We start from the raw sequence: 12088 nt of genomic DNA, 5'->3' as shown, positions 1-12088 counted from the left end.
ATGGATGGGAAATAGAAAATTTACCCCAATACTGCCCCCTGTACTAATAACAGATAGAGGAGATTCCTAAATGCTTTATCCCATGCATGGTTCCCTCAGATTATCTATGGTATGATCCCAGTTATTCTCATTAGGGGCAATATACATTATTATCAACCATGGGATGGGTAAATCAAATCTCTAACCAAATGGGACAGGTTAATTTGAGCACAAAAATTGATACTGGCTAGACTTGAAATAGCCCACAAAGGCAGGTAACCTAGTACTTACCTATGAACCTATAAACTCATACTTGCGAAATATATGAGCACAACATGGCACAGTAAGAAGATGATAAATGTTTCTGTAATGTGTTCTATTATTCATGATATAGAATGGCAAGTTACTTAACTAGCTACTAGGGGGAGTGGTTGGTCTTTACCTCACAGACACAAGATAAAGGGTTTGATTCTGATCTCCAGTTAGTAGCATTGGTGGTGGTGTGTTGAGAATAGCTGGATTTCAAGCAGTTAATCCAGGACTGATTCACAGCAAATAAAATAATTCTGCACATTTCAACACTAATCTTGATGGTGCAGTTGAGAAACAAAAATGTGATATTAATTTTGCAGTTTGGGATTGGCATAATGCTTAAAGTGTTTGCCTCACAGACACAAGATACAGGAACTGATTCTCACTTAGAAAGGAAAATTGACTAGGTTTAAATATATCCCACAAGGGCAGGTAGCCTAGTACTTATCTATGTGTCCATGCTCCCTTGTCATGGTAGCAGTTGCAGCTAGATTCAGTAAACAGATGGTCTTTAAGTGCATCATTGAAGCTTTTAATGGTTTCTAGATTTTTAATACAAGTAAGTATATGATTCCCAGTAGCAGGTCCCATCTATAGAAGGCTCTCTCGCTCTCACACCTACAGCAGCTTTAAATGGAGGGCATACTAGAGAGAAATTGTTGTCCTTTAGCTTCTGAGTACATAAGGGTAATCTTGTAAAGGTACTTTCATTCTTAAAGGGAGGCAGTGACTGTGTTTCAGAACCTTGTAAATAATAGCACTTAATAGAAAATTAGCACTTTAAGACACTGAGAGCCAGTGAAATTTTTTTTAGCAAATTGTAATGGTGCATCTTGGCATATACTAATAGAATGAATCTGCAATTTTTTTTTCAGCATTGTGGACTGAATGCATAACAAGAAAAGGAAGGCCATATTCCAGTTTGGATATTAAATTTTTATTTTTAGTAGCAAGGACTTTATTAGTTACAAAATCTGTGTGTGTGGGAAAGGGATGGACCCTATTCCTTCCTATGTCAAGGGTACAATTAAAGATTGCCTCCTGCTGAAGCTCCTATGTAATTAAATATATTGGTAGAATATTTGCTCTTACTACTATTAGAACTATATGGGTATCTTTATTCTACAGTAGTCTACCTCCATCTTGTGTATCTAGGATTTTAAGACTTTATAATAAAAAAAACACTACCAAAAGAACTAAAAGGATGATAAAAGTCCAACTTTTTTATTGTTTGAGCTCATTTGACCTCAAAAGATCTTCATCAGAATAAATGGTAAAGGTGCTTACAGCCTTAAATACTATTCTAAAAGTCAAATCACAAAGCAGGAAAACTAATCAATTAAATTCGTAAAGCTATATCTAGAAATTATATCCAAAATCAAACAATACATGAATAGATACTATTTAAATTTTTCATAATTCTGCTTTCTATTAAACACCACTTTATAATTAACATTCCTGGTGTACAATATGCATAGAGTTTCATTTAACATTTTAATTCCCTATATTCAAGATCTCCCTCTTTGTCAACTGTGAAATGTGACGAAACATGACCAATGACACAAAAATAAAACTTTTTAAAACTTTTACATTGAACAGCAATGTTTTGGAAGGCCCTTATTTTTATAGACAGTAGCAGTGAGATGCGATGTTTGCTCTGAGAGTGTTGATGGAGAAGTACAGAGAAGGTCAGAAGGAGTTGCATTGTATCTTTGTGGACTTAGAGAAAGCATATGACAGGGTGCCTAGAGAGGAGTTGTGGTATTGTATGAGGAAGTCGGGAGTGTCAGAGAAGTATGTAAGAGTGGTACAGGATATGTACGAGGGTAGTGTGACAGCGGTGAGATCTGCAGTGGGAGTGACAGATGCGTTTAAGGTGGAGGTGGGATTACATCAAGGATCAGCTCTGAGCCCTTTCTTATTTGCAATGGTGATGGACAGGTTGACTGATGAGATCAGACAGGAATCCCCGTGGACTATGATGTTTGCAGATGACATTGTGATCTGTAGTGAGAGTATGGAACAGGTAGAGGAGACCCTGGAGAGTTGGAGATATGCTCTATAGAGAAGAGGAATGAAGGTCAGCAGAACTAAGAATATGTGTGTGTGAATGGGAGGGAGGATAGAGGAATGGTGAGGATGCAGGGAATAGAGATGGCGAAAGAGGATGAGTTTAAATACTTGGGATCAACAGTTCAGAATAATGGTGAGTGTGGAAGAGAGGTGAAGAAGAGAGTACAGGCAGGATGGAGTGGGTGGAGAAGAGTGTCAGGAGTGATTTGTGACATAGTACCAGTAAGAGTGAAAGGGAAGGTCTACAAGAGGGTAGCGAGACCAGCTATGTTATATGGGTTGGAGATAGTGGCATTGACAAAAAGGCAGGAGTCAGAGCTAGACATGGCAGAGTTAAAGATGTTAAGATTTGCACTGGGTGTGACAAGGGTGGACAGGATTAGGAACAAGTATATTAGAGGGTCAGCCCAGGTTGGACGGTCTGGAGACAAAGCCAGAGAGGCAAGATTATATTGGTTTGGACATGTGCTGAGGAGGGATGCAGAGTATATTGGGAAAAAAATGCTAAGGATGAAGCTGCCAGGTAACAGGAAAAGAGGAAGGCCTAAGATAACGTTTATGGATGTGGTGAGAGAGGACATGCAGGTGGTTGGTGTAACAGAACAAGATGCAGAGGACAGGAAGAAATGGAAACAGATGATCCGCTGTGGCGACCCCTAATGAGAGCAGCTAAAAGAAGAAGAGCAGTGATAAAACTTATTTTATACCAGGTGTTTTTACATGTGGTTCTAGATATGTGGTTTATTTAACTAATTGCTCATCTTGTGAAGCATTTTATATAGGAAAGACTAATAGGGACATCAGATGGTTAAGTGAAATGCAGATCATTTGAATATTAAAAGAAATCTCCCTTACCTTAGAATTGTCAATATTTTCACATTCAAAATGCTGTGACATCAGATAAATGGAGTAAAGGAATCAAAGCCATATCTCTCAACTGTCCAAAATTTTACAGACTGTTCCAAATTTTGTCTTTTATTTTGGTACGCTCCTAATACAAATTATGGTTTCCTTGTAAATCATTGAGGATTGAAGTCACTAAATATCAACAGACACATGGCTTTCCATCTTCATATCCTTTATAAAATGCATGCTAACACACAGCAAATTACCTGTCAATGTTCTATGTTGATAAGAGCAATATTTAAAATCTGTCCCTATTTTTGGGCCTTTGTTCCTCCATTTTTGACTTTGTCAAGATTTTTTGTGATAAGAGGTATGATCAAAACTGAAATATACAAGGGTGATAAGCAATAATTACTATATATTTATTTGTTCATCAAAAAATTTAGATTTACAGTACATTTTTATATTGAATCGCTCAGGAATGGCAAACATTAAAAAAGCTAAATTCAGGCTTCAACTCAAGGATTATTTTTGAAAATGTTAATAATTAAATTCCAAGGTGTGACTAGAAATATGACATTTTTAGACTTTGCAGATTTTTTTTCCTCACAAAAATGCAGTTTTTACCAACACATTTTTTACATATACAGCAAACCTACATACAGGTATACAAACAATGTTCATATTTAGAAAAGGTTCATAGGTTCATAAGTTCATAGGATGATACTAGGCTAGTGATCCAAAGGCCTTTATAAGCCTAGCCAAGAATTAGGTTCATAGGTTCATAGGTGTGTACTAGGCTAATGGCCCTGGAGCCTTAACAAGCTTAGCCCATAGAAGTGCCCTGGCATTGTGCCACCCGACGTTAGTTCCCAGTGCCTCTATCAAGTAGAGCCATGGGCATGATGTCCAGGGTGAACTTTCTATTTCCCATCCAGTCATCAAGATTTTTGGTGAAGAGGGACAGTGACGTGCTCTGCTTGACATGCATGGGAAGTCTATTCCAGTAGGCATGGGCAGTCTCTGGGTTATGAACCTGTCCCTCCAACATGTTCTGTTGATTGTGGTAATGAGGCTGTGGTCTCTGGAGCATGTGGTGCGGAGGGATTGGAATTTCTTTAGATGCAGCATTTTTAACAGAGGTGGGGCAGACATGGCTTTGTAAGTCAAGCAGAGATCGCCTCTTAGTAGAAGATATGAGATAGAGAACAGCTGGAGTTTTTTAAGTCTGTTCATGTAGGACATGTGTTTAAGGCCTGGGATCCTCTTCATGAGGTACTTTTGTGGCCTGCCCATCTGTTGCAGGTGTCTAGTGAGGTACATGCCAAATGAGGCATTATACTCTATGATTGGTCTAATGAGGGAAGAGCAGACAGAAATGATGACCTCTTTCCTGCTGGATGCAAAAACCTTGGTAATGAAATGTGCCACATAGAAGGACTTTCTGACCACAGTGGAAATGTGGTGGTCGAAGGAGACATTGATGTCAACTTGTGTCCCCAGATATCTTATAATGCCTTTGGTGTTCAGTGGGCTCCCATCGATGTGGTAATTAGTGGGAACTGAGTTTTTCGAAAAGGGAATTATGGTGAATTTTTTGGCATTAAGCTTAAGGCCATGGTTTCGACACCAGTCATTGGTCTCAGTGAGGCCTTTCTGTAGGATGTCTGCATCACTTGGGGAGTTAATAATGGCTCCCAGCTTGCAGTCATGTGAGAACTTGGTCAGCCAGAGTCCCTCCATGTTGGCCTGGACTTCTGAGAAGTAGATGCCAAACAGGAGGGGACCCAGGACTGATCCCTGTGGGACTCCAGTTGTGACTGGTCGGCAGTCTGGCAGTCCGCCACTTTCACACTGTGGGTTCTGTGAGCGAATTTGCAACCCACCTAACAATACAGGGGTTGATTCCTAGTTTGGTGAGTTCATCAATAATTCCTGAGTGAGGAATAATATCAAAGGAGTTGGCCAGATCAAGGTAGGCTGTATGAAGTGCCTTATCTTCATCCACAGCTCTGGTGACTGACTCAAAGAAGTCAACCAGGTTGAGCAGGCATGATCTACCTTTCACAAAACTAAATTGTGTGGGATCTAGAGTTTGGAGATTCCCTATATTCTTTTTAATTAGGTCCATGATGATGCGCTCCATAGCCTTACATATCAGACTCATCAGGCTAATGGAGCGATAATTTCCAGGGCCTGTATTCGCTCCTCCTTTATGCAGAGGGATGACTGTATCAATGTGCCATTCGGTAGGGTCAAAGCCTGAGGTGAGGCTGTGAGTGAACAGGACACAAAGATATGGTGCCAGTTCACTTTGGAATTCATGTAGAACACAGCCAGGGATATTGTCGGGTCCCATGGAAGCTTTATTCTTGGCCTTGGACAATACAGCTTTAACCTGTGCTGCAGTAATGCTGGGTGCCTGGCATTCTTTCGGTATTGAGATTGGTCCTTTAGGGGAGAGAGAGGGGTAAAGCTGGCACTGAGTCTGTCAGCCAGTATGTCGGCAATGTCTGTTGGCTCAGTATAAGAGCTACCATTGTGCAGTAACTCAGAGCAAATCTGAGTATTGTTGTGGAGATTCTTGATATAACTATAGAAGGCTTTGTGGCTGTTTTTTAGTGACTGCCATAATTCTGCCTTCATAGCTGGCTTTGGAGGTTTTGATGAGGGATCTCAGCTTTCTGTTGAGGCTAATAAGGGAGTTTTTCCAGTCTTGGGACTTCACCATTTTCTGCAACAGTTTCTTCCTTCTGTTGTAGAATTTATTAATGGCAGAGGACCACCAGATTGGCTTCCTTTTTTGGAGGAAAGCATCTTGGTTCTGTTGGGTATGGCTAGTTCCATGCATTTATGTACGTGTTCGTACAGTGCTTTGGTGTATGATTCGGTAAGTCATGCATCCATTTTCCATTGGCATGGGTGCCGTGAAGTTAGCCACCTCTGTTTTTAGGAGTCCAAAGTCAGCTTTGGAGAAGTTTTTTATGGCAGATACCTTTATGGGGGGTGTGTGTGAGATGTGGATTTCCAACATGATTAGTTTGTGGTCGGATCTAACCAGGGAGAAATTAACTATTGGTGTAGAGCAACAGTTGCCCATGTTAGTAATAACCAGGTCAAGGATGTTGCTTCCTCTAGTGGGTGTAAGAATGAGCTGGTCCAGGGCAATGAAATTGATGAATTGCAGGAAGCGTTGGGCCAGTGCATTGGTGCATGATTAGTTTTCCCATTTGAGGGAAGGGTAGTTGAAATCACCTAGTATGAAAGTGTTGGGTTGGATCTTAATAGTTTCCAGGATGCTTAAGAATGTGGAGTGTGAGCCTTGGGACATGGATGGGGACCTATAGCAGGCTACCACCTGAATTGCCATCTTACCCAATGATGGTTGTACCTGGAGTATCTCAGATGCGTTATGCTGGGTACTAGTCTGGAGGTGTGCATATCCTTTATGAATATGGAGATACCACTGCCTTTGGAGCTTCGGTCCATGTTCTGGGGCCGAAAGGTGTAGAATGAGTTATAGCCTGGTAGTGCAGGGGTGCTTTCTGCTGCTTTAAACCGGGTCTCCATTACAGCACAAATGTCAATGTTCTTCATTTTCAGGAGTGCTTCAAGCAAGTGCATCTTGAGATTTAGACTTCTAGCGCTGAGCATGATGAGCCTCAGATTGCATTTATTTATAGCTGTTATGTGGTAATTTGGTCTTTGGAACACCACCTAAAAAAGCACTATAGGGGTGGCAAGAGCCTTAGCCAGTACACAGAAACCCAGGGGTGATAGATGCAGGCCATCTCTGGCAAAGCATTGAGGTTTGTCAATCATGTCATCCCAAGCAAACAGATACTGGCTCCCCTTAGACTGACACCAGAAACTTAGCCAATTGTTGAAGTCAGTCATTTTCTGTTTGTACTGCGGTATCATTCTGGGTGATGGTAGGATGCTACTCAGGGCTATGGTCATACCTGCCTGGGTCACATTATCCGAAAGCTCTACCATGTCTCTTTTCATGTAGTCCTGGAGGAACGTATCTGGGTCATTCACACCCACATGGACAATGAAGGAGTCATACTTGTACCTGTTTTGGAGTGACCTGAGTCCATGTGTTATGTGTCGGATTTTGCCCATGTTCCCTCAAAGTCAGAACCTGTTTCCCCTTTTGAAAAGGGACACAGGTAGGATCCCAGGGGTGTATTTTCTGTTTCCCATCCAGTCGTCCAAATTCCTCTTACAGCGAGCTAGAGAGGTACTTTACTTGACATGGAGAAGGAGTCTATTCCACAGATGGGGGAGTCTTTGGGACACAAATCTATCTGGCCAACAAGTTCTGTTAATGTGACAGACCAGGTTAAGATCTTGCATGCAGGTTGCGTGAGTGAAGTTTGACTTACGGATATGAGGCAACTCCATCAATGCTGAGTCTGAGATGGCCTTATATGGCAGACACAGGTTATCTCTGTCCAGTCTGTATGAGACTGAGTAGAGGGACAGGGCTTTTAGCCTATCTGTATAGGACAGGTGTTTGAGATCCTGTATTTTCCTGTTCAGGTACCTCTGTGGTCTGTCCAGCTGCTGCATGTGCTTGGCAAGGTACATGCCGAAGGGGGCATTGTACTTGATAATGGGTCTGATAAGGGTACAGGGATGTTATGACCTCCTTGTTCCTGGATGAAATATCCTTATTTATGAGGTGGGCCATATAGAAAGCCTTCCGTATAATAGAGTCAATGTGGTGGTCAAAAGTCAGGCTGCTATCAACCTGGGTGCCCAAGTCCCTCACGACTGATTGTGTGCTTAGTACATTGTTATTAATGTGATAATTACTGGGGATGCCATTTTCCCCAAAGGGGATAATGATGCATTCCTTGGCATTCATTTTGAGGCCATGCTTCTGGCACCAGTCATTAGTTTGGTTAAAGTCCTCTAGGAGGATGTTCACATTACTAGGGGAATTTAAGACAGTGCCCACCTTGCAGTCATCTGAAAACTTGGTAAGCCACAGAACACTGTTTTTGCTTACACCTCAGAAAAGTATATCCCAAACAGTAGAGACCCCAAGACCGATCCTTGGGGTACATCGCTCATTACAGGTACTAGAGGTGGTTTCCCCTATTTTGACTGAGTGGGTTCTATCAGTGAGCCAGTTAGCTACCTATCTGGTAACATACGGGTTGATGCCTAGCTGGGAGAGTTTATCTATTATGCCCGAGTGTGGAATAGCGTTGAAGGCTTTGGCTTGGTAAATGTAGGTGGTGTGCACCGTCATCCCCTCATCCATGGCTTTGGTGACTGCTTCGAAGAAATCACCCAAGTTTAACAGGCATGATCTCCATTTGACAAAACCAAACCATGTGAGGACAAGTGTTTGGAGGTTGCCAATGTCCTTTTTATAAGGTCCGTGATAATGCATTCCATGTCCTTGCAGATCAGGCTAGTTAGGTTGATGGGCCTATAATTGCCTAGGTCAGTGGACACTCCACCTTTGTGTAGATGTCCTCCATTCAGCAGGGATGAAGCCAGTGCTCAGGCTTTGGTTGAATAGGGTGCCTAATGAAGCTAAAGAGCTCATGCCTGAGTTCATGTAGGATACAGCCAGAGATGTTATTGAGTCCCATGGAGACTGTATTTTTTGCCTTTGAGAGTGTATTAAGGACCTGCTCCCTGGTGATGAGGGCAGGGGGGCAGTTGTGGATGTCCTGGTTTATTGATGAGTAGGACAGGGGGGTGAGGTTTTCACTGAACCTGTCTGCCAGCAGGTTGGCTATATCTATGGTGTTTGTGTATGTGGTGTTATTGACCACCAGTTCAGAGCAGATTTGTGTGTTACCTTTCAGATGGCAGACATATGTGAAGAAGGCATTGTGATTGTCCTTAGTGGTTGTGGCCAATTTGGACTCAAAGTTAGCTTTAGAGGATTTCACCATTGACCTTATTTGCTTTTTCATAGAGAGATTGCTTCCAAATTGGCACCTGCTCCTTCTTGGTCCTGGACAGCAATTTTTTCCTTTCATTATAGAGTTTGTTTATTGCTGCTGTCCACCAGACAGGTTTAATCTTCCTTGAGGAAGATGATTTGGTCCTGTCAGGTATTGCAGAGTCCATACAGCTATGTAGGTACTCATATAGTTTTTTGGTGTAGGCTTGGACATTAGCGCTAGTTCCAACTAAAGGGATGGTGGCTGTGAAGCTGCTTATACCTGCTCTGAGGAGATTGCAGTCAGCTTTGGAAAAGTTTTTTTTGTTTAACCCTAATGGGGAGCGGGTCAGGAGAGCTGGTGACTTCAAAAGTGATCACTTTATGGCTGGATCTTACTAAGGAGGATGACACTGTAGTGGTGCTACAGTGGCTACTCATGTTGGTTAGGACCAGGTCCAGGATATTTTCACCTCTCATATGGGTGTCAACCAGCTGATCCAATGCACTGGCATTGACAAAGTTGAGGAATTTCTGGGCATTCATGTTTGGGCTAGAATAGGTCTTCCACTCTATGGCTGAGTAGTTAATGACACCCAGGATCAGGGTAGAGGGTTGAATCTTGATGGATTTGTGTAAGTCCAGACAGGTGGAGTGGGTGTCCTAAGTCATAGTTAGGGTCCTCTAGCTAGCTATGATTTGAATAGGTGTTTTGTCAACAGTTAACTGCACTTGGAGTATCTCCTGTGCATCATACCGTTTGACCAGCCTGGAGGTTTTTTTGTCTTTGATAAATATTGAAACTCCACCTCCTTTGGCTTTGTAGCCCTCCATTTGGGGTCTGAAGGTATGGTAGGATGAGTAACCTGGTAAGGCTGGGATGCCTTCTGGTGGCTACACAAATGTTAGCATCTTTTATGGCAAGGAATGCTTGCAATGAGTGCAACTTCATGCTAAGACTCCTATCATTTAGCAGCATGACCTTTAAATTTTGTTTATAAGAATTTTTCATGTTGGTAATTTTGTGCTGATGACTTTGCCTAAAAAGACACTATGGGGAGGCAAGAGCCTTTGTCAGAAGCCTGAAGCCCAGGAGAGACAGATGAAGCCCATCTCTAGCAAAGCATCGTGGTCTGTCAATCATGTCATCCCAGGCTGTCAGGTAGTGGATCCCCTTAGACTAACACCAGAAACTAAGCCAATTGTTAAAGTCAATCATTTTCTGTTTGCATTGAGGTATCATTCTGGGTGATGGTAGGATGCTGCTTAAGGTTAGGGACATACCTGCCTTGGACACATATTCAGCAAGCTCAATCATGTCTCTATTCATATAGTCCAGAGAGGTATGTTTCAGGTCATTCACACCAATGTGGACTATGACAGAGTCATAACTAACAGTACCTGTTGTTAAGAGACTTGAGTGTGTGTGTGTGATATGGTGGATTCTAGTACCTGACAAGCAACTTACAGTGACTTTCACCTTGTCTAGCCTGATGAGAGGCACATCTGTGTGTCTCACAATGGACCCTCTATGTTGGGTTTGTGGCTGGGCCTTAGAGGTGCTGAGATATAGACGTATGTACTATGTGTGATGCTTGGTGCTGTGGATTGTGATGTGCATGTGTGTTTTTGCTGCGGTAGTCTCTTTTGCTTAGGTATATTTTTGTTGAGAACCCCCTCATATGTAGGAGTGTGTTGTACAGATGTGGGTGGTGTTAGAGGTGTGGTGTTCATAGTGTTTGTGCAGATAACCTTCTCAGTGCCAGACGTACTGGCTTGTGACTGAGAAAGCAAGGATTCTAGGTTCTTAATGTACTTGCATCTCTCACATATTGTGTTCCTAGGTGTTAGTAGTAGAGGGTTGTCTGTGTACATAAGGCAGTTGCTACACTGTCTCAGGATGCCCATATCAACCAGACTAGCAGTAGAAACCATAGGAAGTTGTCTGTCCATGGTTATCAGAATCTGTGGAAGAGAAGTCAGAATAGTAGAGTGGGTACTATCTGAGGAGAGTACCTATAGGTGTGAGTAGGGCTGGATAAAATCAATACAGTAGCTGTAGCATTCTTCATGGATGTAATTAAATATAAAATAAAAACATGGATGCTCATAATAGAACATTGAGTAAAACAGTATGAAAAATATTCAACAAATGTTAAATTATATTGTGCTTTCTGGGTATTACATGTAAATTATAAACCCAATCAGCTCCACATAGTGTTCTCCACTATTAACACAATTCTCTGTTAGTATTATTATTTTGAGTTAAGCAACATCAGTGTTATCTACTTATAACTGGAAAAGACAGAATACACACCTACACAATTTATATGTTTAAGACCCACTGATGTAACAGTCTTAGACATTATGCAAAATGAAAAAGATTTTACAAAAGTGAATTAGTAGAAAGTTGATAATGTAAATACTGTAAGCACAACAAGAGAAGAGAATCACCCATAGCAACCATTGACAATATGGCTATAATAAGGGATGGGATACATAAGGTTTATAATAATTAGACTATACAAAGCAAATACTTTAAAGAAAGACACAATTTGACATAAAAATACTGTAATAAAATCATTCCAAGTGTTGTACCTGGTGACAACATTTAAATGTGCACCACCTGGCCATGTGGCGTAAAACAATGAAGGCTTTACTAAGGCCCATATAACCCAAGTTCAATAAGCAGCAGGGAGAACTGACCCAACATGTAGGACAGGAAAAGCTTGAGTGGACAAAGTGAACTCATTCATTCATGGAGGTAGGTTTCTAGGCTCACAGCACTGTCAGTACCTACTGGCGAGTAGGTTTAATGGCTAAACTAGCTCACTCTGCTTCTGCAAAGTAGTCAGCATGCCACGAACAACCCCTGAACTGACCAGACTGCTATGGTGAGCCTGAGAACAGCTTATGGAGAGGGATGGGTAGGCTACCTACAAGATGGCCCACTCCCAACCACCACAT

The sequence above is a fragment of the Protopterus annectens genome, chromosome 7.part0 (genome assembly GCF_019279795.1).
Source record: "Protopterus annectens isolate FY-2018-M chromosome 7.part0, PAN1.0, whole genome shotgun sequence".
NCBI lineage: Eukaryota > Metazoa > Chordata > Ceratodontiformes > Protopteridae > Protopterus > Protopterus annectens.
This window is presented reverse-complemented; position numbering follows the sequence as displayed.